This window comes from Somniosus microcephalus, chromosome 4 (genome assembly GCF_052327205.1).
Source record: "Somniosus microcephalus isolate GS21.2 chromosome 4, FLI_Smic_1.0, whole genome shotgun sequence".
Taxonomy (NCBI): Eukaryota; Metazoa; Chordata; class Chondrichthyes; order Squaliformes; family Somniosidae; genus Somniosus; species Somniosus microcephalus.
Genome location: NC_140990.1, coordinates 67683183 through 67708134, shown reverse-complemented (window position 1 = coordinate 67708134; position 24952 = coordinate 67683183). Strand labels below are relative to the sequence as shown.

General features: G+C 48.3%; 1 pseudogene; it reads right to left on the bottom strand.

Moving 5' to 3' along the window:
- Window positions 1-24952, bottom strand: part of LOC147119124 (uncharacterized) — a 149593-nt pseudogene that overhangs the window by 6083 nt on the left and 118558 nt on the right.

Genomic DNA, 24952 nt, shown 5'->3' with positions numbered 1-24952 from the left:
TGAGACCAAAGAGGAATTCTACTCCAGCCTCGAACTATCCCTGACCCGAGTCCCAACGGGCGACAAGCTGATCCTCCTTGGCGCCTTTTAACGCCAGAGTTGGAAAGGACACAGACCTCTGGGGAGGTGTGATCGGCAGAGAGGGGGTAGGGAAAGCCAACTCCAACGGTACCCTCCTCCTGTCGAAATGCTTAGAACATGGCCTTGTCATAACCAACACCTTGTTCTGTCAGAGAGACAAGTACAAGGCTTCATGGCAGCACCCTCGCTCCAAGCACTGGCATCTGCTGGACTACTTCATCATCCGAGCGAGGGACCGCAAGGACATCCACATCACCCGCACCATGACAGGAGCTGACGACTGCTGGACAGACCACCGCCTAATCCGTTCTGTCATCTCCATCAATGTAGCCCCAAAACAGCGGCGGCAACAGAAATAATGCCACAGGAAAATTAACGCCGGAGCACTCAAAGACCCCGCTAAGAAAGCCCTATTCAGCCTTTGCCTCACAAACACCTGACGACTCCCAGTCATGCAGAGACACAGAGTGCCCACAGCGCCTGGTCTGCACTCAAGGCCTCCATAATCAGCACCTGTGATGAGACGCACGGTCACTCGACCAGGAATCACCAAGACTGGTTCGAAGAGAACAACCAGGAGATCCAGGAGCTAATAAGCCACAAGCGGAAGGCATTCCTGATCTGGAAACAGCAACAGAACTCAAGAGCAAGAAAGCTGCTCTATAGACGCCTGAAGGCCGAGTTCCAACAAAAATTCGCGACCTAAAGAACAGATGGTGGGTGGAGAAGGCGCAGGAGATCCAGCAGCTAGCCAACAACCATGACGTGCGTGGATACTTTAGCACAGTCAAGACCATCTATGGCCCAAGCACCCAAGGCCCTACCCCTCTGTGGGCCAAGAATGGAGAGGTACTCATCAAGGACAGAGAGGCAATCAGTGCCCGCTGGAAGGAGCACTTCGAAGATCTCGTTAACCGCAACTCTGTCTTCGACGTGAGTGTCCTCAACTCCATCCCGCAGCATGCTACCCGCCACCATCTCAGCACAACCCCAGCCCGGCATGAGGTTGAAAAGGCCATCCGACAACTGACGAACAACAAGGTCTCAGGAACAGATGGAATCCCCGCCGAGGCACTAAAGCATGGCGGAGAAGCACTACTGCCGCGAATTCGTGAACTAATTTCTCTTACCTGGAAGGAGGGGAGCATGACAGAGGATCTCAGAGATGCCGTAATTGTGACCATCTTCAAGAAAGGTGACAAGTCGGATTGCGGTAATTACAGAGGAGTTTCCCTGCTGTCTGCCACAGGGAAAGTCATCGCAAGAATCCTCCTCAATCGCCTGCTCCCAGTGGCCAAAGAGCTCCTCCCAGAGTCATAATGCGGATTCCGCCCACTAAGGGGCACAATGGACATGATCTTCACCGCGCGTCAACTACAAGAGAAATGCAGGGAACAGCACCAACCGCTGTACATGGCCGTCTATGATCTCACAAAGGCCTTCGACACTGTCAACCATGAGGGATTATGGAGTGTCCTCCTCAAATGTGGCTGCCCTCAAAAGTTTGTCACCATCCTCCGCCTGCTTCATGACGACATGCAAGCTGTGATCCTGACCAACGGTTCCACCACAGACCCAATTCATGTACGAACCGGGGTCAAGCAAGGCTGTGTCATCGCACCAACACTCTTCTCGATCTTCTTTGCTGCAATGCTCCATCTCACCCTCAGTAAGGTCCCCACTGGAGTGGAGCTAATTTACAGAACAAACGGGAAACTTCAACCTCCGTCACCTCCAGTCCAGATCCAAGGTCGTCCCATCCTCTGTCGTCGAATTACAGTACGCTTGTGTCTGCGCTCACTCGGAGGTCAAACTCCAAACCATTGTCAACACCTTCACCGAAGCGTACGAGAGCATGGGCCTTACACTAAACATCCGTAAGACAAAGGTCCTCTACCAACCTGTCCCCACCACACAGTACTGCCCCCCGATTATCAAAATCCATGACAAGGCCTTGGACAATGTGGACCACTTTCCATACCTCGGGAGCCTACTATCAACAAGGGCAGACGTCGACGACGAAGTCCAACACAGCCTTCAGTGTGCCAGTGCAGCCTTTGGTCACCTGAGGAAGAGGTTGTTTGAAGACCAGGACCTCAAACCCAGCATTAAGCTCATGGTCTACAGAGCAGCAGTGATGCCCGCCCTGCTGTATGCCTCAGCGACATGGACCATGTACAGCAGGCACCTCAAAGCACTGGAGAGGTACCACCAATGCTGCCTCCACAAGATCCTGCAAATCCATTGGCAGGATAGGTGCACCAACGTCAGTTTTCTTGCTCAGGCCAACATCCCCAGCATCGAAGCTTTGACCACGCTCGATCAGCTCCGATGGATGGGTCACATTGTCCGCATGCCTGATACGAGACTCCCAAAACAAGCGCTCCACTCGGAGCTCCGGCACAGCAAGAGAGCCCCAGGCAGGCAGAGGAAATGCTTCAAGGACACCCTCAAAGTCTCCTTGAAAAAGTGTAACATCCCCACCGACACCTGGGAATCCCTGGCCCAAGACCGCACAAAGTGGAGGAGAAGCATCCGGGAAGGCGCCGGACACCTCGAGTCTCTTCGCCGGGAGCAAGCGGAAGCCAAGCACAGGCAGCACAAGGAGCGCACATCAACCCAAGCACCCCACCCACCCGCCCCTTCAACCACCGTCTGCCCCACCTGTGACATAGACTGTAGGTCCCGCATTGGACTCATCAGTCATCTGAGAACTCATTTTTAATGTGGAAGCAAGTCATCCTCGGTTCCGAGGGACTGCCTAAGAAGAAGGAGGAGGAGCAGAGTGGAAACACTGTCGTACAGGGGATTCTATAATTAGAAGGATAGACAGTAGTCTTTACAGTCAGGATCGAGAGTCCCGAAGGGCGTGTTGCCTTTCTGTTGTCAGGGTAAGGGACATCTCAAAATGGCTGGAAATGAATCTGGACACTAAATCCAGGGACCACTTACATTATGACACCAAATCCAGGGGCCACTTTCACTGAGACCCGCGTCGGCGGGTGTTTCAGCGGCAGCAGCGGGGCTATAAAAGTCCCAGAGACCAGGTAAGGCCTCAGTGCGTCGGCGGGTGTTTCAGCGGCAGCAGCGGGGCTATAAAAGTCCCAGAGACCAGGTAAGGCCTCAGTGCGTCGGCGGGTGTTTCAGCGGCAGCAGCGGGGCTATAAAAGTCCCAGAGACCAGCTAAGGCCTACCAGTCTCCAGTCTGGGAACTCGGAGGGAAGGAGAGAGGTAAAAAGTAATCCAAGTGTGACGTCACCAGAAAGCAGGTAAGTGATTGGTTGGTAAGTATTTCTCCCTTTTTAAGCTTAAATCTCTTTGGTTTATAGTTTCTAAGGTGCGATGTTCATCATCTAGAATCGGGACAGAGGGTATTTAAAAATAATATCAAATTTAATTAATTACATAGAATGGGAGATCAGGTGATGTGTTGCTGCTGTAATATGTGGGAGCTGGTGGACACCATTGATGCTCACGGTGATCGCATTTGCAGTAAGTGTTGGCTGCTCGAGGAATTCCGGCTCCGTGTTGAAGAGCTGGAGTCCGAGCTTCAAACACTGAGACACATCAGGGAGGGGTAGAGTTACCTGGACTCTGTGTATCACGAGGTAGTCACACCAATTAGATTAATTAATTCAGATGTAGTCCGTGGCCAGGGTCAGGATGGTATGACTAGAAGTGAGGCAGGTACGGGGATCCAGGTGGTAGTGTTGGAGGAGCCGCAGCCCTTGCACTTGTCCAACAGATTCGAGGCACTTACTCCCTGTGAGGATGGGAACAGGGACTGCGGGGAGGATGAGCAACCTGGCCACAGCACCATGGAGCGGGGGGGCATTCAAGTGGGAAGAGTTAAAAGAAATGTTGTAGTGGTAGGGGATAGTATCATTTGGGGGATAGATAGAGTTCTTTGCAGCCGAGAGCGAGAGTCCCGAAGGCTGTGTTGCCTGCCCGGTGCCAGGGTTAAGGACATCTCCTCTGGACTGGAGAGAAACTTGGAGTGGGAGAGGGAGGATCCAGTTGTCGTGGTCCATGTTGGTACCAACGACATAGATAGGACAAGGAAGGAGGTTCTGCTGAGGCAGTTTAAGCAGCTAGGGGCCAAATTAAAAAGCAGAACCACAAGGATTATTACCTGAGCCACGAGCAAATTTGGCTAGGACAAATAAAATTAGAGAGTTAAATGCGTGGCTCAAAGACTGGTGTGGGAGAAATGGGTTTTGCTTCCTGGGACACTGGCACCAGTACTGGGGTAGGAGGGAGCTGTTCCGTTGGGATGGGCTTCACTAGGCCAGTGCTGGGACTAGAGACCTGGCGGATCATATAACTAGGGCTGTAGAGAGGGCTTTAAACTAACTAGTGGGGGGGAGGTTCCTGGAGAGCAAATAATAAAAATGACAACAGAGAAGGTCATAGACTTAGGTAGCAGTGGGGAAATTAAAAACTAGAACGTGTCAGGAAGGGGCAGAAGGTATGGAGTAAAAGGTAAAGTAATAAAAAGGGCAAAAGCAGGAACTAAGTGTCACAAAACATATTTGAAAGTTCTCTATCTGAATGCACGTAGCATTCGTAACAAAATAGACGAGTTAATGGCACAAATAACTACATATGGGTATGATCTTGTGGCCATTACAGAAACATGGATGCAGGGTGACAATGCCTGGGAATTAAACATACCAGGTTACTTAACGATCAGGAAGGACAGGCAGGAAGGAAGGGGAGGTGGGGTGGCTATGTTAATAAAGGAAGGAATCACTGTAATACAGAGAAATGATATTGGGTCAAAAGATCAGGATAATGAAACAGTTTGGGTGGAGATAAGGAATAATAAGGGGAAGAAAGCACTAGTGGGCGTAGTCTATAGGCCTCCGAACAGTGGCAAATCTGTTGGACGGAGTATCAATCAGGATATAGTTGAGGCTTGTAATAAGGGAACATCTATAATTATGGGGGATTTTAACTATCATATTAATTGGACAAATCAAATTGGGCAGGGCTGCCTTGAGGATGAGTTCATTGAGTGTATTAGGGATGGGTTTCTTGAGCAGTATGTAACTGAACCGACCAGGGGGCAAGCAACCTTAGATCTGGTCCTGTGTAACGAGACAGGATTAATTAAAAATGTCCTAGTAAAGGATCCCCTTGGAATGAGTGACCATAACATGGTTGAATTCCATATTCAATTAGAGGGTGAGAAGGTTGGATCTCAAACAAGCATGCTAAGCTTGAATAAAGGAGACTATGAAGGTATGACTGCGGGATTGAGTAGAGTGGATTAGGAAAATAGATTAAAGGGTAAGACGATACATGATCAGTGGTGTACAATTAAGGAGTTATTTTACAACTTCCAAAAAATATATATTCCACTGAGAAGAAAAGGGTGTAAAAGAAAAGACAGCCATCCGTGGCTAAGTAAAGAAATTAAGGATAGTATACGACTAAAAACAAGGGCATATAAGGTAGCCAAATCTAGTGGGAGGATAGAGGATTGGGAAAACTTTAAAAGACAGCAAAAAATAACAAAAAGATTGATTAAGAAAGGGAAGATAGATTATGAAAGTAAATTAGCAAAAAATATAAAAACAGATAGTAAGAGTTTTTATAGTTATATAAAAAGAAAAAGGGTGGCTAAAGTAAATGTTGGTCCCTTAGAGGATGAGACCGGGAAATTAATGGTGGGAAAGATGGAGATGGCAAAAACACTAAATGAATATTTTATATCAGTCTTTACAGTAGAAGACACTAAGAATATCCCAACACTGGACAAACAGGGAGCTAAAGGGGGGGGGAGGAGCTAAACACGATCAAAATCACTAAGGAAGTGGTACTCGGTAAAAGAATGGGACTCAAGGCGGATAAATCACCTGGACTTGATGGCTTACATCCTAGGGTCTTGAGGGAAGTGGCGGTAGGGATTGTGGATGCATTGGTAATAATTTTCCAAAACTCTCTGGACTCAGCAAAGGTCCCGGCAGACTGGGAAACTACTAATGTCACACCCTTATTTATAAAGGGCAGTAGACAGAAGGCTGGAAACTATAGACCGGTTAGCCTAACATCTGTGGTAGGTAAAACTTTGGAGTCCATTATTAAGGAGACAGTAACAGGACATTTGGATAATCATAATTTAATAGGACAAAGTCAGCATGGTTTTATGAAGGGGAAGTCATGTTTGACAAATTTGCTGGAGTTCTTTGAGGAAGTAACGTATAGGGTGGATAAAGGGGAACCAGTGGACATAGTGTATTTAGACTTCCAAAAGGCATTTGACAAGGTGCCACACAAAAGATTATTGCTTAAGATAAAAAATCACGGGATTGGGGGTAATATTCTGGCATGGATAGAGGATTGGCTATCTAACAGAAGGCAGAGAGTTGGGATAAATGTTTCATTCTCAGACTGGCAATCAGTAACAAGTGGTGTTCCGCAGGGGTCAGTGCTGGGTCACCAACTCTTTACAATCTATATTTGTTAGATCCGTGTGTTAATGGAGACACGGAATGCAGGAGTTGATTTAACAAGCGTTTACTGAACAAAGTCTGGAGGTGAACTAAAGTACACAAGACGCTACAAAGGCTTATATACGTGAGTGGTCACGACTGGCACTACAGTATACAGGGGCTTCAAAAACATAGTTCCTCTTAAAGGTACACACACTACAATTCCTCCCCTTTTAGATAAATAGTACATAACATTTTAAGTAATCATTAAATAACATTTTTACAAGAACAATAATCTACACATTTGCTGAAGTTAATCAATTGCAAATTCAGTCTCTCTGGAGGCTTCCTGACCCGGTCCGGATAACGCCTCGGTGGTGTAGTAGGTTTTGGTGGTGTAGTAGGTTCTTTTGGCAAGGTCGATTCGGCTTCAATGCCAGTGTCGGGTTCATCTGGTTCCAGTATCACCGGATCGGAGGTAGATACTATGGGTATCTCTGCTTCATCACTAGGCATATAGAGTTGTGGTGTAGGTTGTCCTTTTTCGGATGACTCTATGATCTGGTCAGCATGGCGCCTTATTATGCTTTCTCCAATGTCCACGGTATACATCAGCGGTCCTAGTCGTGTGCAAATAGTTCCAGGCTGCCATTTCTCAGTACGGTAGTCCCGGGCCAAAACTGGTTGACCTATCTGGAAGGTTCTAGTTGGCCTTTCCTTCATGCTTTGAAATTGCCAGTTCTCTACGTCCCTTCTGACGTTTGGCTTGACCAAATCCAGCTGGCATCTTAGTCTTCTATTGAAAACCATCATGGCGGGGATTTGGTTTGTAACCACATGTGTTGCATTCCTGTACGCAAAGAAGAAGTTATCTACCTTATGTTGTAGATTTATGTCTTCATTACCCATGGCCTTTATGGCCTTCTTGAAGGTCTGGACAAACCTTTCAGCTAATCCATTGGTGGCGGGATGGAATGGGGCGGACGTGTAGTGCTTAACCCCATTGTTTTTAAGAACTTCCTGAATTCTTCGGATACAAATTGCGGTCCATTATCAGAACAGATCTGTTCAGGCAGCCCATTCCTGGTGAATATGGTCCTTAATACTGTGATGGTTTTTTCCATGGTGGTGGAGGACATCTTTATTACCTCCGGCCACTTGGAGTGTGCATCCACCGCGATTAAGAACATTGAGTCCATAAATGGACCAGCAAAGTCGATATGCACCCTTTGCCATGGAGATGAGGGCCACTCCCATGGATGTAGAGGGGCTTGTGGTGGGGCGTTTTGGACCTTCTGGCATCCTAGACAGCTCTTGGTCATTTCTTTGATGTCTCCATTGATACCTGTCCACCACACAAATGCTCTGGCTAAGTTCTTCATTTTCACTCCACCCAGATGCCTCTCGTGAAGCTCCTTTAGCACTTTATCCTGGAGTTTGGGTGGAATCACCACTCTGGATCCACACATCAAGGTTCCTCGGCACACTGACAGCTGTTCTCTTCTTTGCGAGAATGCTGGCAACAGTGGTTCGCCATGTGCTGGCCATCCCTTCACCGTTAAATCGTAGACTTGTGAGAGAGTCGGGTCATTTCTCGTTTCCTTTTCAAAGGTAGAATTTGTCACCGGTAGACATTCCACTGTGGGCGAGTGGAACATCTCCACTGGGTCCACTGTAGGCGCCTCTTCTACCGTTGGCAACGGTAGGAGCGATAACCCGTCAGCATTCCCATGCTGTTTTGTTCCTTTGTATTCTATGTCATATTGGTGTGCCCCTAGGAAAAGGGACCACCTCTGTAGCCTTTGCGCTGTCATAATGGGAACGCTCTTTTTAGGGTTGAATATGGAGACGAGGGGTTGATGGTCAGTCAACAAGGTAAATTTTTGTCCGTGTAGGTAATGGTTGAATTTCTTCACCCCCCACACCAGGCCGAGTGCCTCCCTGTTGATCTGGGCACAGTTACGCTCAGCTGAGTTCAATGAGCGTGACGCAAAAGCTATCGGCCGCTCTGAGCCATCAGGGAATCTATGCGATAATACCGCTCCCACGCCGTAAGGGGATGCATCGCACACCAGTCTGATTGGCAGTGATGGGTTGTAATGAGCCAACACTTCCCTGGATGTGATCAAGCCTTTGCATTTATGGAAGGCACGTTTACAGTCTTCGCTCCATTTCCAAACTACTCCTGTTTGTAGCAGTGCGTTAAGAGGGTGCAGAACCGTTGACAAGTTCGGTAAAAATTTATGATAGTAATTTATTAATCCCAGGAACGACCTTAATTGTGAGACATTTTCAGGCGTTGGGGCCTTTACGACCGCTTTAATTTTTTCAGTTGACTTATGCAACCCTTCTTCGTTAATGACATGGCCACAATATGATATTTGTTTCTGGAAAAATTCGCACTTGGGGCGATTTGCTCGTAGGCCCCGTTCTCTCAGCCTCGTGAGCACCTGCTCCAAGTTGGCAAGGTGCTCGTTGTCGTTTTCTCCTATTACAAGGATGTCGTCTAGGTAGCATTGAGTCCCCGGAATCCCTTGCAGGACTTGCTCCATAGCTCTTTGCCAGATAGCCGGAGCTGATGCCACTCCAAAAACCAGTCGATTGTACTGGTACAGGCCTTGTGTGTGTTTATCGTGAGATACATTTTAGAGGCCTCCTCAACCTCCATCTGTAGATATGCCTGTGCTAAGTCAATTTTGGTGAAATGTTTCCCTCCGGATAGTGAGGCGAAAATATCTTCTATCCTCGGAAGAGGATACTGTACCATGTGAAGAACCGGGTTTACAGTCACCTTGAAGTCCCCACAGATGCGAATTTTTCTCTGTTCTTCAGATTTATCATTATTCAACATTTTCTTCATGACCGGGACGATGGGTGTTGCCCACTCGCTCCAATCTACCTTGGATAACATGCCTGCTTTTTCCAAATTCTCCAGCTCTGCCTCGACGGCTGGACGAATTGCGTATGGCACTGGCCTTGCCTTAAAAAACTTGGGAATTGCCGCATCTTCCACTTTTATTGATGCAGTGGCACCTTTCAGGGTTCCTAGTTCCTGTTGAAACACTTCTTTGGCGTTAGCCAAGATTTCTTTTAATCGTCCAGGTATGACGTCATCATCATTTTTTTTCTTACTGGTCACCGTCAGTGCCTGAATGGAGTGCCAGTCTAAACGTCTCTTTCTGATCCATTCACGTCCCAACAACGGTGGACCAACATCTTGCAGAACGTATAAATACAACTTCTGTATTTCCTTGCCGTTGTATACAACAGGCACCCTTATTTTCCCTCTGGGGTATACTTTCTGCCCCGTATATGTCTTCAAGATAATGGATGTGTCTTTCAAAGGTATATGCGGAAATTGCCGCTCGTAATCCCATCAACTCATGACGGTCAGAGCTGATCCTGTATCTAGCTCCATTTTGAATGGGGACCCCGCTATCGTGAGGGTAACCCAAATGGTCTGGTAATCTTCTTTGGCAATTACATTATGTAATTTGAGACAGCTTAGTCTCTTGTTTCCGGAGTCGCTATCGCTCTTCTGGTCTTTGGAGCTACTGTCCATCATCATTTGTACCTTTCTGTACTTTTCCTTATTGACCTTTTTACTGTCAGCGGATTTTTTTCCAGATCTGCATACACGTGCAATGTGTCCCATCTTTCCGCATTGCCTGCATGCTTTGTCCTTGAACCAGCAGTCCTTCTGGTCATGGGTGGATCTGCTGCAGCGATAACATCTCTCGAAACCCGTGTCATTTCATGGGTACCGAAGTCCTGTGGCTTTTGCTGTATCTCTGCAGCTCCTCTTGCTGCTGCTTTGTATGATACAGCCACACTGAAAGCCTTGTCCAGTGTCAAATCTTTCTCAGAAAGTAGTCTTTTCTGTGTTCCTTCGCTTAGGAGACCACAGACGAATTTGTCTCGTAGAGAATCTGCCAGTCCTGCCCCGAATTGGCAGTGCTTTGACAGCTTTCGTAATTCGGTGAGGTAATCAGCGTTACTTTCATTCTTGTGCTGATTCCTCCTGAAGAATTTGAATCGTTCCGCTATCAGCAGCGGTGTTGGGTTTAAGTGCTCCTGTAGGGTATCAACAATCTCCTTAAAATTCTTGTCCATCGGTTTGGCTGGGGTGATCAAGTTTCGTAACAGCCCATATGTCCTTGCGCCCATCAGATTTAGAAGTTCCGATGCCTTTTTATCATCCGCTACTTCATTCGCCTTGCAATATACCTCCACTCTTTCCACATATGTGGTCCAATCTTCTATATCACTATCGAAAGCAGTAATATTGCCAGTCTTCGGCATCTTGAAAATCTAAAATGGCGCTTCCCGCGCTTTTCCTCCGTCCCCGATGGATCAAAATGGCACCTCCCGCGCTTTTCTTTCTTCCCCGCCGAGTTAAGATGGCGCCTCCCGCGCTTTCCCGCCACTGCCGCTGCTGCCAACGCTGTTCTCCGTGGTTCCCATTGCGACCTGCAGCTTTTCGCGGTATTTCTATATTTTTTTTATATATATCTCTTAAATAGTTTCTCCATTACTTGGAGAACCGTTCCCATCGTAGAGAGGACCCTCTGGGACTTTCCCCTCCCTCTGCTTGCTCCGAACGCCGACCTGCTTTGCAGCACCGACCGCCCCCTGAGTGCTCCACCCTCTGTCTCTCTTTGCTTCTGCTTCCCGACTCGCTGCCCGGCCCCGTTGCAGAGCCACCCGATCGAGCTCTAGCACGCCGCAGCCCAGGAAGGATCAGTGCATAACCTGCCACCAGCCCGTTTAGCTGGTGAAACCACAGTTTTTTTTGTTTTTTTTTCTTGCTTCTGGCTTCGACCTTCGTCTGAGGAATCGATCCCCTTGAGGTGCTGCCGAATTGCAGGTAAGTTCATTTCTAACTCGTCGCCACTGTTAGATCCGTGTGTTAATGGAGACACGGAATGCAGGAGTTGATTTAACAAGTGTTTACTGAACAAAGTCTGGAGGTAAACTAAACAAGACGCTACACAGGCTTATATACCCGAGTGGTCACTACTGGTACTACAGTATACAGGGGCTTCAAAAACATAGTTCCTCTTAAAGGTACATACACTACAATATTAACGATTTGGAGGAGGGGACCGAGTGTAACATATCAAAGTTTGCAGATGATACTAAGATGGGAGGGAAAGTAGTGAGTGAGGAGGACATAAACAACCTGCAAGGGGACATAGACAGGCTAAGTAAGTGGGCAGAGATTTGGCAGATGGAATACAATACTGGAAAGTGTGAGGTTATGCACTTTGGCAGGAAAAATCATAGAGCAAGTTATTATCTTAATGGCAAGAAACTGGAAAGTACTGAAGTACAAAGGGATCTGGGGGTCCTGGTGCACGTAACTCAAAAGGTTAGTATGCAGGTGCAGCAAGTGATTAAGAAGGCCAATGGAATGTTGGCTTTCATTGCTAGGGTGATAGAATATAAAAATAGGGAGGTATTGCTTCAGTTGTACAAGGTATTGGTGAGACTGCACCTGGAATACTGCGTACAGTTTTGGTGTCCATACTTAAGAAAGGACATACTTGCTCTCGAGTCAGTACAAAGAAGGTTCACTCGGTTAATCCCGGGGATGAGGGGATGGACATATGAGGAGAGGTTGAGTAGATTGGGACTCTACTCATTGGAGTTCAGAAGAATGAGAGGCGGTCTTATTGAAACATATAAGATTGTGAAGGGGTTGGATCGGGTGGATGCGGGGAGGATGTTCCTGATGATGGGTGAAACTAGAACTGGGGGCATAGTCTTAGAATAAGGGGCTGCTCTTTCAAAACTGAGATGAGGAGGAACTACTTCACTCAGAGGGTGGTAGGTCCATGGAATATGCTGCCCCAAAAAGCTGTAGAAGCTACATCATTACATAAATTTAAAACAGAAATAGACAGTTTCCTTGAAGTAAAGGGAATTAAGGGTTACGGGGAGCGGGCAGGAATTTGGACATGAGTCTAGGTTCCGATCGGACATGGCCCTGTGGGTAGCGGAGCGGGCCCAGGGGCCATGTAGCCTGATCCTGCTCCTATTTCGTGTGTCTAATTCTGTTAGATTCAGGAGATGGTTCTGTGATAGTAGATTGGCGGTTAGGATCAGATCAGCCATGATCTTATTGAGTGGCGGAGCAGGCTCGAGGGGCCGATTGGCCTACTCCTGCTCCTATTTCTTATGTTCTTATGTTCTTAAATCAGAGAGCCTCACTCTGGAGATTGGTCATGGAGGTGAAACCTGCTCTAGTGAGGGCAAAAGGTGGGTAATAGATGAAGATATGACGGTGGAATCAGATGGTGACAGGTTATTTTCAGAAGCCCTTTTCAGGCAGGCTGCTGATTCGATGTAACCAGCCCAACACCTGGATCCGCCTGTTCTTGTCCGCAAATCCCAAAGTGTAATGTCCCTGATGTATTTTTCTGTGAGAACTGTAGAGATGTGAAAGAAGGGAAAAAATCACGCTCCAGCCAGAAAGAATGTTCCTTGAATGAACAATTCATGAGGCTGTTCCGTGACTCGTCTGTGTGAGTTTAAAAGAACATTAAATGAAAAAGATGCGTCCAGTGACACCTGTGTTGTTAATTATGGTTTCTAACCCTAATCACTGATGCCTAAGCCTAACCTTCAATTGACTACCCCCAACCACTAACCCCAATCCTAACCAATAACCACTAGCCCCAACCACTAACCTCAATCCTAACCAATAACCACTGGCCCCAACCACTAACCTCAATCCTAACCAATAACCACGAGCCCCAACCACTAACCCCAATCCTAACCAATAATCACTGGCCCCAACCACTAACCCCAATCCTAACCAATAACCACTAGCCCCAACCATTAATCCGTTCTCGGATATGACTGCCCAACTGTGTGTGGCTCCCCATTTATATATCGGCGAGATCTGTCCACATAAAAGGTGTCTTCAGGATTTTCAAGGGGCGATTCTGATACGGTTCCTCTGACCTCTTCTTCGATTACTAACTGACACTTGTGTGCCTCACCCTCTGATAGCATTCCCTCTGCGGGGTTGACTCCATGTTCCCTTATAACCTGGACTAATCTGTCCTTGGGTATCAATACTGCTTCCCAAGCTGCCCTCCTTCTGTCTGATACAGCCTTCATTTTGCCTGTGTTTAGCAGGTCCACACTGTGTGTTGCATGTGTAATATCAGCTGTCCTGACATAGTGACGGGCTCGCATATCCGCACTGCCCATGCGGCGCAGTCGAGGGCCGCCACACATCTCACCATTCCTTTAGCCATGGGGGTTTCTTGGGTGGTGTAATAGGCAATTGGCCTCATCTCTCCCCCGTACTCTTGGGTGACTACAGCGTTATAGAAGTTCCCGTCTATACTATAGTATATATGGAATGGTTTGACTATATTTGGCAATCCTAGTGCGGGTGCAGACGTCGGGACTGCTTTTAATTTTGCATAAGCCTCGTCCTGCTCCGATTCCCATTCTATCTTATCAGTGGTGGGTCTCCCCCCTTTAACTAACCGTTTTTGGTCATCTGCCCGAATATCTCCTTATGTGGCTCGGTGTCATTTTGTTTTCTAACACTCCTGTGAAGAACCTTGGGATGTTTCACTACATTAAAGGCGCTTTATAAATACAAGTGGTTGTTGTTTTCTGAAACTAATAATAAATTCCCCAGAGGGAAAAAAACTCGTACTTTTACTCCCAAATATTAAAAAGTTTGTTCTACAGAAGCACGAGGTTTATCTGCTCTTATTAATGAATTTTAAAAGTCTCTATTAAAACCTGAGCCAGTGTGTTGTGAGACAAAGACATTCTCCCCGTGTTTGCGTGGGTTTTCTCTGGGTGCTCCAGTTTCCTCCCACAGTCCAAAGATGTGCGGGTTAGGTTGATTGGCTATGATAAATTGACCCTTAGTGTTAGGGGGATTAAATACGTGGGGTTACGGGGATCGGGTGGGATATGTGTCGGTGCAGGCTCGATGGGCCGAAATGGCCTCTATCTGCACTGTGGGGTTTCTGTGATTCTGTGAAAGTGCCGTCGGCTCACTCCTCCAGACCCGCCCCGCTCGCGCCCTATTGATCGGAAGCTCCCGTCAATCAGGCCACGGGCCCGGGTCACATGTCGCTCGCCGACTTTAATAAGAAAGCCTCGCGCGGTCGCTGGGCGAAGCTACAGGTCGGCGGGAGCGGGGTCAGGAGATTAATAAACTGCAGGTAGGCCGCGCCGCAGGGTTTATAAAGTTGGAGAATGGCCTCAGGCCCGAATGAGATCCCGTGGCCCGGTCTGTGTTCCACCGGACGGCAACGGTGAGACTTTTACTCTGACAGGCCCGAGTTACGCGCTGCCATTGTGGTGGAGGAAAGACAGACCGGTTCCAGCTGCAACACGGCGCATGCGTGGCCATCTTGGTACAGGGACAAAGAGTGGGCGGGGCTTCAGGGTCCCAGTGACCAGGAGAGACAATCATTGACCCATTGATTTTATTCTCACTCTGCACACAGCGGGTGTAGAACTGAACCCAACCAGAGTAGAGGCAGGGGGAAAACTGGGAGTGGAGGAAAGAAATGTTGGAGATGGTGCGATGGGTTTGGATTTCAGCACAGGGAGGAGGGAGAGTGTGTGGGATGGGGATTTACAGCTTTGGGGGAACAAGAGAGGAAAGAATGTTCTACAGAAACTGGAATTGTCTGTTCTGGATTTCTATCATGTACTTACAGTGATGACTTTTGTAAACTCCTTTAATAGGGTGTTGGAAGGGCAGGAGTTGCAGATGGGAAACTCAAGCCTAACATCACGTCAAGATCTGACAGTCACTAGATTCAATAGGATCTGAATATCATCGGCCTTTGAATGTGGAAAGAGAAATGTTTGTCTGTTCTGTCTGTGGGAAAAGATTGCAAACATCAGTGTGACTGGAAAAGTACCGAGACACCCACACCCGAGTGAGAGTGTTCCAGTGCACTGATTGTGGAGAGCTTTAACCAGTTACACAGCTTGAAAAAAGATTGCACCGTTCACAGCAGGGAGAAACCATATATGTGTTCTGTGTGTGGATGAGGCTTCAACTGATCATCCAACCTGGAGAGACACAAGGATACCCGCACCATGGAGAAACATGAGGAATGTAAATGTGGGGACTGTGGGAAGGGATTCAATTATCCGTCAGATCTGGAAAAACATCGACACAGTCACACTGGGGAGAGGTCGTTCACCTGCTCCGTGTGTGGGGAGGGATTCACTCAGAGATGCAACCTTCTCAGACGCCAGCGAGTTCACACTGGCGAGAGGCTGTTCACCTGCTCCGTGTGTGGGAAGGGATTCACTCATTCATCCAGCATGCTGAAACACCAGCGAGTTCACAAGTGACTGCAGAGGTTGGATTGTGCTGTAAATGCTGCTGTTAATCACATCCGGGACTGGGCCATGTTCATTCTGACAGTTGGAGTTTGTTTCTGCTGATGTTAATAACCCTAAAACTGTCTGGAGTTTAATATCCTGGATGTATAGCTGATTGACTTGTTGGGGCTGCAGTGTCCCTTTAAGAACTGCTGTCTGTGATCATTCCCCTTAATTGAGGGACTCTCGTCAGGAATTTGTTTGTAATAAATTTATGAACTTCTACTTCAATCCTAAATTGATCTTTGGTACAAAATCTACAATTCACTGTCTGAAAGATTCCATTGATTAAAATCTCCAATTAGAAAGTGCTGATTAATCCTCACTGATAATTCTTACTGACTTGCACATTACACACAGTGGCACCTCCATTATCCACCAGAAAGAAGGGGAATGGGAATTGGTGGAGAATCGAGATTCCTCAAATGTTGCCCCTCCCGCCTGGTACAGCAATCCCCTCGGCACGGGAATGGAGACAAGTCCAATCCAAGTAATGGGCTGAGTTTAATCTTTCTGGGCCTGTGGAGTTGGTTTATATCAGACAGGAGGAGATTGGTGTCAGTGATTGTGGGGTTGGTTTATATCAGACAGGAGGAGGTTGGTGTCAGTGACTGTGGGGTTGGTTTACATCAGACAGGAGGAGATTGGTGTCAGTGACTGTGGGGTTGGTTTATATCAGACAGGAGGAGATTGGTGTCTGTGACTGTGGGGTTGGTTTATATCAGACAGGAGGAGATTGGTGTCAGTGACTGTGGGGCTGGTTTATATCAGACAAGAGGAGATTGGTGTCAGTGACTGTGGGGTTGGTGTACATCAGACAGGAGGAGATTGGTGTCTGTGACTGTGGGGTTGGCTTTTATCAGACAGGAGGAGATTGGTGTCAGTGACTGTGGGGTTGGTTTATATCAGACAGGAGGAGATTGGTGTCAGTGACTGTGGGGTTGGTTTTTATCAGACAGGAGGAGATTGGTGTCAGTGACTGTGGGGTTGGTTTTTATCAGACAGGAGGAGATTGGTGTCAGTGACTGTGGGGTTGGTTTTTATCAGACAGGAGGAGATTGGTGTCAGTGACTGTGGGGTTGGTTTTTATCAGACAGGATAAACTAGTCAAAGTTGGAGAAAATTTATTTTTTGTATGTATATTGATGTATATATGTTTATGTACTTCTGGGTTTATAAATATATTAAATAGTGTTATTCCTATATTAACGACTGTGGTAGGATCTTTTTTAAATATTCATTCATGGGATGTGGGCATCGCTGGATGGCTCAGTGTTTATTGCCCATCCTTAGTTGCCCTTGAGAAGATGGTGGTGAGCCCCCTTCTTGAACCGCTGCAGTCTGTGTGGTGAAGGTACTCCCACAATGCTGTTAGGCAGGGAGTTCCAGGATTTTGACCCAGTGACGATGAAGGATCGGCGATATATTTCCATGTCGGGATGGTGTGTGACTTGGAGGGGAGCTTGGAGGTGGTGGTGTTCCCCTGCGCCTGCTGCCCTCGTCCCTCTGGGTGGTGGAGGTGGCGGGTTTGGGAGGTGCTGCCGAAGAAGCCTTGGCGAGTTGCTGCAGCGCCTCTTGTCAATCAGAGGGTCTCAACCGGGGTCCGTGAGAAGGTTTCAAGGGGTGGGCCCAGAAACTCTCTCCCTCTTTCATTCTTTCTCCCACAAGCAGCCCTCACACCGGGCGCCGGCTCAGTTCCCATTGAGCAGCCGTGGGGGAAGCGATGTGGGGCGCGATGGGGCCAAGGCTGCGGAAGCCGCCCCTCGCTCGCTGCCAATTGGGTTGATCCAGATTCCCATCATCTCCATCCAGCCTGTTGCCCCCATCTCCCCCCTTCCCGCCTACAAATCGAGGCTGGGGTACCTTCTCCCACTGGAACAGGAGCAGTGCGCAGGCACCGTTTGCGGGACCCGCAGCTCCAGCCGCCGCTCGCCCTCACACCAGGCGGCGCCACTGAGCAGGACAGCCCGTGGCCCCGGGGATTGGACCCGTCAACCATCAATCAAAGGCCAGCAGCCAATCCGCTTGGCCCAACTCCCGCCTCCAACCGCCATCCATTGTTGGGGCGAAATTCGAAACGCCGCGAGCTGGAGCTCAAACTGTCAATCAAAGGTCAGCCCCGCCCACTGCACCCTGCTCACTCTCCGATTGGTGGTTGTGGGGGTGGGCGGGGCGATAACGAGCCAATCAGTGCACTCCCCGCCTCCGCCTGGGAGCTGGGCATTGCTCAGGTGAGCAGATCTCGTGGGCTGGAATGAAGGCGGCCACAAGGCAGCTTGTGAGGTCACTGGGCCTTTTGTATTGGAGAATCAAGGAGGAGGGAGTTTAAACATACTATTACCGCACTTAATCGACAAATAACTATTTATTTCAAAAAATAAAGCACAGTGATTTGAAAAGGAAAGACTTGCATTTATAGAGAGGCTTCTGTGATCACAGGATGTCCCAAAGCACTTTACAGACAAGGAATACTTGTGTTGTATCACAGGGGGTCCGGGGAATTTTTATAACACAGGAGGGGCCTCAGAGAACCCCGGATCTACACTGTCCCATCAAACACTTCCAGGGCAGGTACAGCACGGGTTAGATACAGAGTAAAGCTCCCTCTACACTGTCCCATCAAACACTCCCAGGGCAGGTACAGCACGGGTTAGATACAGAGTAAAGCTCCCTCTACACTGTCCCGTCAAACACTCCCAGGGCAGGTACAGCACGGGTTAGATACAGATTAAAGCTCCCTCTACACTGTCCCATCAAACAGTGCCAGGGGAGGTATGGCACGGGTTAGATATGGCGTAAAGTTCCCTCTACACTGTCCCATCAAACACTCCCAGGGTAGGTACAGCACGGGTTAGATACAGAGGAAATCTCCCTCTACACTGTCCCATCAAACACTCCCAGGGCAGGTACAGCACGGGTTAGATACAGAGTAAAGCTCCCTCTGCACTGTCCCATCAAACACTCCCAGGGCAGGTACAGCATGGGTTAGATACAGAGTAAAGCTCCCTCTACACTGTCCCATCAAACACTTCCAGGGCAGGTACAGCACGGGTTACATACAGAGTATAGTTCCCTCTACACTGTCCCATCAATCACTCCCAGGGCAGGTACAGCACGGGTTAGATACAGAGTAAAGCTCCCTCTACACTGTCCCATCAAACTCCCAGGGCAGATACAGCACGGGTTAGATACAGATTAAAGGTTCCTCTACACTGTCCCATCAAACACTTCCAGGGCAGGTACAGCACGGGTTACATACAGAGTATAGTTCCCTCTACACTGTCCCATCAAACACTCGTGGGGCAGGTACAGCACGGGTTAGATACAGAGTAAAGCTCCCTCTACACTGTCCCATCAAACAGTGCCAGGGGAGGTATGGCACGGGTTAGATACGGAGTAAAGTTCCCTCTACGCTATCCCATCAAACACTCCCAGGGCAGGTACAGCACGGGTTAGATACAGAGTAAAGCTCCCTCTACACTGTCCCATCAAACACTCCTGGGACAAGTACAGCACGGGTTAGATACAGAGTAAAGCTCCTTCTACACTGTCCCATCAAACACTCCCAGGGCAGGTACAGCATAGGTTAGCTATAGAGTAAAGCTCCCTCTATACTGTCCCATTAAACACTCCCAGGACAGGTGCAGTACGGGTTAGCTAAAGAGTAAAGCTCCCTCTACACTATCCCATCAAACACTCCCAGGGCAGGTACAGCATGGGTTAGATACAGAGTAAAGCTCCCTCTACACGCTCCCATCTAACACTCCCAGGGCAGGTACAGCACGGGTTAGATACAGAGTAAAGCTCCCTCTACACTGTCCCGTCAATCACTCCCAGGGCAGGTACAGCATGGGTTAGATACAGAGTAAAGTTCCCTCTACACTTTCTCATCAAACACTCCCGGGGCAGGTACAGCACGGGTTAGATACAGAGAAAAGTGTTGTGTATGTACCTTTAAGAGAGAACTGTTTTACAGCTCCTGTACACTGTAGTACCGGCAGTGACCACACCTGTCTATAAAGCCGGAGCAGGCTTCTGTACTTCAGTCTTGAGACTACGCTACTCTAGTAAACACCTGTTGATTGTTAAGTTACAGCCACCGTGTAGTTCTTGGGGAAACATCCTATTTAAAGAATCACGGATCTAACAGTGGCGACGAGGTTGATTCGAATCTGCTTGCAACACCGGGAGGACGGTGGAAGAAAGTCGAGGCCAGAAGCACGGGCGTCGGCCACGAGCAACCACCCAGTCATCCGGCAGCAAGTGAACATCGCAGGAGTGGCTGTTGAGAGCCACGACGATCCAGCAACAGACTGGCAACAGGTGCAGCGCACACCCTTCCCGGACAGTGGCGGCGGGAGCCAACCGACGGCATAGAAAAGCCGAGCAGCGTCGACGGGTTAAGAGAGAGGGTGAAGTGCACAGGGCGCGGCCGGAGGTTAAAGAACCGAGCGGTGTCGAGGAAAAACAAGCAGAGAGAGAGAAAGGGTAAAGCAGCAGCCGGGTTCAGGACCGAGCGACGGCAACGGGAAAGGCGCACAGGAGAACGCGCAGAGCACAGCCAGGGCTCAAGGGCTGAACCGCGTCCGCGGGGAGAAGATGGGAGAGCACGGGAGACGCCATTGAGCCACGGAGAAGAAGGGAGAGCGCGGGAGACGCCATTTTCTTGAAGCCGCAGCGGAGAAGAAGGGTGAGCGCGGGAAGGAAGGAAAGCACGGGAGACGCCATATTGTTCCAGCGGAGAAGAAGGGAGAGCACGGGAGACATCATTTAGACAGTTAAATTACACCCAGGGATGGCGAAGAATGGCAGCATCATGGCGTTCGACAATGAAGTCGAAGATTGTGCGACATGTGGAACGCATTGAGGTGTACTGCAGGGCGAATGAAGTGCCAGATGCTAGGAAAGCACTGGTTTTGTTAAATTTCATGGGTGCAAAAACTTATGGCTTACTGCGAAACCTGATAACCCCAGAGAAGCCCGTGGAGAAGAATTTCAAAAGCATAGTAGAAATCCTACAGGACCACTTAAGCCCCACACCGCTGCTGATAGCAGAAAGATTTAAGTTCCACAAAAGGAACCAGCATAAAGACGAAAGTAATGCTGAGTACTTAACAGAACTGTGCAAGTTATCGAAACACTGCCAGTTTGGAGCGGGACTATCAGATACGTTAAGGGACAAGTTTGTGTGTGGGCTTCAAAGTGAAGGAACCCAGAAACGGCTTTTATCAGAAAAGGATCTTACGCTGGACAAGGCTTTCAGCATGGCAGTATCACATGAAGCAGCTGCACGGGGCGCTGCAGAGATCCAACGGAGACCGCAAGAATACGGCACCAATGAAATGTCATATGGAGCAGGGAAGTGTTATCGCTGCGGCAGAACAACACACAACCAGAAGGATTGTTGGTTCGAGGACCAAGTGTGCAGACAGTGTGGAAAAACAGGACACATAGCAAGAGTCTGCAGGTCAGGGAAGAAAACCAACAGCAAGAAATCTCCACAGGAGAAGTACAAAAAGGTACATAAGGTGATGGACAGTAGTTCAGATGAACAGGGAAATGATACAGACTCCGGAAGCAAGGAGCTGGGTTGTCTGAAACTACATAAGGTAACCAAAATGGAGGATCAGCAGACTATCTGGGTCACACTCAAGATAGACGGAGTCCAAGTGAAAATGGAATTGGACACTGGATCAGCCCTAACAGTCATAAACCAAAGGGACTACAAGCGGCTATTTCCACATATACCCTTGAAAGCTACAGAGATTGTCTTGAAGACGTACACGGGGCAAAAAGTCTACCACAAAGGAAAAATAAGGGTGAAAGTGATATACAAAGGCCAGGAAATACCTAAAATGGACCTATATGCATTGCCAGATGGAGGACCACCACTGCTAGGATGTGAATGGATCCGGAAGATACAATTAGATTGGCATTCCATACAGGCACTGAAGGTTGAGGCCAAAAAGGATGACGAAGCCACACCTGGACGACTGTCAAAAATGCTAACTGACACACAAGAAGTGATCCAGGAGGGACTCGGAATACTAAAAGGCACAACAGCAACGATTAAAATAGAGGAAAATGCAAGCCCAAAGTTTCTTAAGGCCAGACCAGTGCCTTATCCGATCAGACCAGCCGTCGAAGCAGAGCTGGAAGGGTTGGAACGTTCAGGAGTACTGTCCAAAGTGGACTGGAGTGAGTGGGCTACACCTATCATTCCTGTAATGAAGAGGTCGTTGAGTAATACACCTGGGGAACCAAAGAAGGTCCGCATCTGTGGGGATTTTAAGGTGACAGTGAACCCAGTCCTTCACACGGTACAATATCCGCTTCCACGAATTGAGGATATTTTCGCCTCGCTATCTGGAGGTAAACGCTTCACCAAAATTGATCTAGCCCAGGCGTACTTACAAATGGAGGTAGAAGAAGCCTCAAAACAATACCTCACGATCAACACTCATAAAGGTCTCTACCAATACAACCGGCTGGTGTTCGGGGTAGCATCAGCTCTGGCTATTTGGCAAAGGGCGATGGATCAAGTCCTGCAAGGGATTCCAGGGACCCAGTGTTATTTGGACGACATCCTGGTCAGGGGTGAAAATGACAGTGATCACCTCGCCAACCTGGAGAAGGTGCTCACTAGATTAAAGGAATATGGGCTACGAGCTAATCGCCTCAAGTGCGAGTATTTCCAGAAGCAGATCTCGTATTGTGGCCACATTATTGATGAAGAAGGGTTACATAAGTCTCCTGAAAAGGCTCCAGCACCGGAAAATGTGTCACAACTGAGGTCGTTCCTCGGGCTGGTAAACTACTACCATAAGTTCTTACCAAATTTGTCTACAGTAGTACACCCACTGAACACCCTACTGCAAACGGGGGTACCATGGAAGTGGAATGACGAATGTAAACGAGGTTTCCAGAAGTGCAAAGAATTGATCACATCAAAAGAGGTGTTGGCCCATTTCAACCCAGCACTACCAATTCGGTTGGCATGTGATGCATCACCCTATGGTATTGGAGCGGTGCTGTCGCACAAATTCCCAGACGGGTTGGAGAGGCCAGTAGCCTTTGCGTCTCGGTCACTAACCTCAGCCGAGCGCAACTATGCCCAGATCGACAGGGAGGCACTCAGCCTAGTATGGGGAGTAAAAAAATTCAACCACTATCTGCATGGGCAGAAGTTCACCTTGCTGACTGACCACCAACCACTTGTCTCCATCTTTAATCCAAAGAAGGGCGTTCCGGTGATGACTGCACAACGGTTAAAAAGATGGTCCCTTTGTCTAGGGGCGAACCAATATGAAATAGAATATAAAGGCACGAAACAGCATGGAAACGCTGATGGGCTATCACGCTTGCCACTGCCTACTGTGGAGGAAGCATCAGCAGTGGACCCTATCGAGATATTTTATTCGTCAATAACTGAACGATTGCCAGTAACTAACGCGGATATAGAGAAGGAGACCCGCAATGATCCGACACTGTCTCGGGTATATGATTTGACGGTGAGCGGATGGCCAACACATGGCGAGTCACTGTTGCCAGCATTCTCATCCAGAAGAGAACAGCTGTCAGTATGCCAGGGGACAGTGATGTGTGGATCCCGAGTGGTAATTCCACCCAAGTTAAGGGAGAGAGTGCTCAATGAGCTTCACGAAGGTCATCTGGGAGGGGTAAAAATGAAAAGCCTTGCTAGGGCTTATGTGTGGTGGCTGGGGATTGATCAACAAATCGAGGACCTAACCAAGAGCTGCTCAGGATGCCAGAAGGGCCAAAATGCAACACCACATGCCCCTCTACACCCATGGGAGTGGCCCTCCTCTCCATGGCAACGGGTGCATATTGATTTTGCTGGTCCATTCATGGACTCAATGTTCTTAATAGCAGTGGATGCGCACTCGAAATGGCCTGAGCTGATAAAAATGTCCTCAACCACTACAGAGAAAACGATTGCAGTCCTACGGACCATATTTGCCAGGAACAGCTTGCCAGAGCAGATTTGCTCTGATAATGGACCACAGTTTGTGTCCGAAGAGTTTCGGAAATTTACGAGAAGGAATGGGGTAAGGCATTACACATCCGCCCCGTATCATCCAGCCACAAATGGATTGGCTGGGAGGTTCGTACAAACCTTTAAAAAGGCGATAAAGGCCATGTGCGATGATGAAATTCCACTACAGCATAAGGTGGACAATTTCCTGTTAGCCTACAGAAATGCGACACATGCAGTTACCAACCAGACCCCAGCCATGATGTTCTTTAACTGAAGGTTGAGATCTCGTCTGGATTTGCTCAGACCAAATGTGCGAAGAAATGCTGAGGATAAACAATTCCAGCACATCAATGAGAAGCCGACGAGGAGCTTCAATGTAGGACAACCAGTCTTGGCCCGTGACTACCGAACAGAGAAATGGCAACCCGGAACGATATGCACACGGCAGGGGCCATTAATGTACACAGTGGATGTCGGGGAGAACATTGTGAGATGCCACGTCGACCAGATCTTAGCGTCACAGGAACGAGTCAGCCCCATGTCTCGCGTACCTGGGGATGAACCCGACATACCGGTAGCATCTACCTCAGAAACAGTAGCAGTGGAAACTGATGAACTAACCGACGAAAGGTGGCCAGAATCGCCTCCGTACCAAGAACAAGAACCTCAGGGAAGGCGCTATCCAGAAAGGATCAGGAAGCCGCCCCAAAGACTGAATTTATAAATGGACTATTTTCAGTTAATGTTGCATGTTAAAAATGTTAATTGTTAAATGAATGTTATGGTACTGTTAATCTAAAAGGGGAGGAATTGTTGTGTATGTACCTTTAAGAGAGAACTGTTTTACAGCTCCTGTATACTGTAGTACCGACAGTGACCACACCTGTATATAAAGCCGGAGCAGGCTTCTGTACTTCAGTCTTGAGACTACCCTACTCTAGTAAACACCTGTTGATTGTTAAGTTACAGCCTCCGTGTAGTTCTTGTGGAAACATCCTATTTAAAGAATCATGGATCTAACAAAAAGCCCCCCTCTACACTGTCCCATCAA